Genomic DNA, 2604 nt, shown 5'->3' with positions numbered 1-2604 from the left:
GGATTCATGAGCCCTTCGTGATCTGATCCCACCCTACCTCTCCGGTGCCACTATCAGGATGCCAGAGTCACAGGCTCTGTTCAATCCATGCAGAGTGTTCCCCTGTCTCAAGCAGCCACTTCTCCTGAGAAGCCTTCTCTGGCTTCTAGATGATCACAGGTGGCCTTACTGTGGGCTTCCACAGCACCCTGTAGCCTCCAAGGCTGCAGGGTCCAGCACCTAACATTGTACCTGGATCGTAACAGGCCCTCAATGACTGCACAAGTCTGCATGAGATTGCATGTGGCCAAGAAAAGGGAGATAGAGAAAAAAGGGCCCCCAGATGCAGTCCCACTTCTGAGATTTTTTCTGATCCAGCTTTGGCCTACGTGGTCCTTGCAGTAACTGCATTGCAATGCATATAGTCCAGTCCTCTTTGTTGGGGGGGACGCAATGAGTATCACAAACATACAAAAGGCCAAGGGTAATATTTAAAACCCTGAGCAGCTCCGGTGCACTGCAGTGCTGTGAGAGCAACCTTGGGGTTAGTCTGCGCAGGTGGTCTCGACAAGGGACATGCAGCCTGGTGGGCACCAGGCATTTGCCTTCTGGGACACAAGCACTATTATCTTCCCTGAAAGGACTTGGTTCACTATGAACACGTGGCAGTGTGGTCTAGTGTGGACAGCTGTGGCCTGCTGGCTGGCAGATGTTAGGTTGGTTTTCTCAGTGATGCCCACCCGGGGTTCTTGGGGCCAGATTGCCCAGATTTGCTGACATGGGCCATGGGTATTTATTGATTGGTTTAGAAGTATTTCAATGTCCTAACAATCACATGGCTATACTGATGTTTATTTACTGATATTAGCCTTGCAGAGGGCTTATTTAACTTGCACTGGGCCCTGAGCAAGAGGAAAGGGAAGGCATCCAGATTGCCTTACTCCTTACTTACTTACACCTTGGATGTCTCCAAAACTCTGGGGTCTATGAGGCCACTCATCCTGGCTATAGTTCAAGGGAGAAAATGGTAACTACCTTACGAGAACTGTTCTTGGGTCACAGGCTCTACTGTATCTCATACTGTTCACCTTGTTACATGTAAGAGAGCATACTGATACCCTGTGGGCATCAAAAAGTTGAGATCAACATTATTATTGGATCAAGATCTGTTTTCTGCACTGCTTGTTAGTAATAGCTGAGCAGTGCCTTGCTTCTTGGCCTCCAATTGTGTGACTCGATTCCTTTTGTTTGGGAAGACACCTGAGACTCTGTGCAGGTGGTCTATGCTCTAGGCATCCTGCAGTCGGTGCTGGCCAAAAGGGTACACTGAGACAACCACACTTACACAGCCTTGGGTTGGGATCAGTGATATTGTTCTAGGTCAGGGGCTTGGCAAAAAACAAAAATGAAACAAAAATAGCATTGGCTCAAAACACTCTTCCCACAAAAGGCCACTTCAAAATTTTGGGAGGTTCAGCAATGAAAAGAAGGTGAAATGAGTGGGTGTTAGTATTTTTCCACGAGGTCTGATAGAGAGGGATAGAGGTTGAGCCTTAAAACCTTCCTACCTAGCCCATTGGCAACGAAGTAGGGTATATCTGACCCAACAGCACTGCCTCAGCCTGGTTAGAGTTCAGAAAAGGCACAGCTGCAGAGGCCGTTGTGGAAGTGGGCTATTGGGACAGTCCAAGTAAGCAGCTCATTTCTGGCATTGGAAGAGATCTTTTCTAGTGGGGGAGTTCAGCGGTGAGGGTTGGTGTTTGGCCATCTGAGGGACCTCAACCCAATAGTGGTGACCTTTTGGCAAGCTTTTCAGAGCCTTTCCTAGATGACCAATCATTGATTTCTAACAGGAAAAAGGAGGGGTCATGTCCCTGCCATTCAGGCCTGGTGTTGGCTTCTGGATAATCTTTCACATGTTGTGAGTACTTAATTCATCTGCGAGGAGCATCTGTGTTTTGATAAATAAATTTTACAACCTTATTTTTCCATACTAGTGCCAGGTTTACACTGATCAAAATACACACAGAGTTATTTGTTTGCAAAATCTCTTTCCTAATTAGTTAATTAGTGTATCAGATTTGTATGGCTGTTCATCATGTTCCCAACAGTAGGTTTTTGAAGAATTCAGACAACCTAGAAGATACAGTTTCTATCCTGAAGGAATGTATAATTTGAGAGAGAAAATTAGCATTCAACAAATAAGTAAGCAAGAAATGAGTGATCAACTACGATGCTGATTAGAAGTATAACTCAAATTCAGGAAAAATAAAAAAAGTCCAGTACAGGTTAGATTAAGAGACTATTGCAGGAAGATAAGACTCAAGACAGGTCTTCAGGCTGGAAAACTTTTAGAAGAGGATAAAAGAAGAACAGCTTTCCTGGCCTGTGGAATCACATGAGCCCAGGCACAGAGGCAGGAAATCAACACTATGGCCTTGGGGACATCCAGAAGAGATTATGACAGGAATGAAGAGGGCAGATTACACAGGAAATGCATTTGGATAGTTAAGGCGGATTCTTGTTTCTGTTGCCTCAAAGGTCAGTCAGTTTGAACTCAATGTTATAGACCATCACTGTTCACTAATAATGCCACACATGTAATTGAAAACTTTTTAGGCCACA

Source organism: Lutra lutra, chromosome 3 (genome assembly GCF_902655055.1).
Source record: "Lutra lutra chromosome 3, mLutLut1.2, whole genome shotgun sequence".
In the NCBI taxonomy this organism is placed as follows: domain Eukaryota; kingdom Metazoa; phylum Chordata; class Mammalia; order Carnivora; family Mustelidae; genus Lutra; species Lutra lutra.
The sequence above is the reverse complement of the archived record's forward strand: the minus strand, read 5'-3'. Positions refer to the sequence as shown.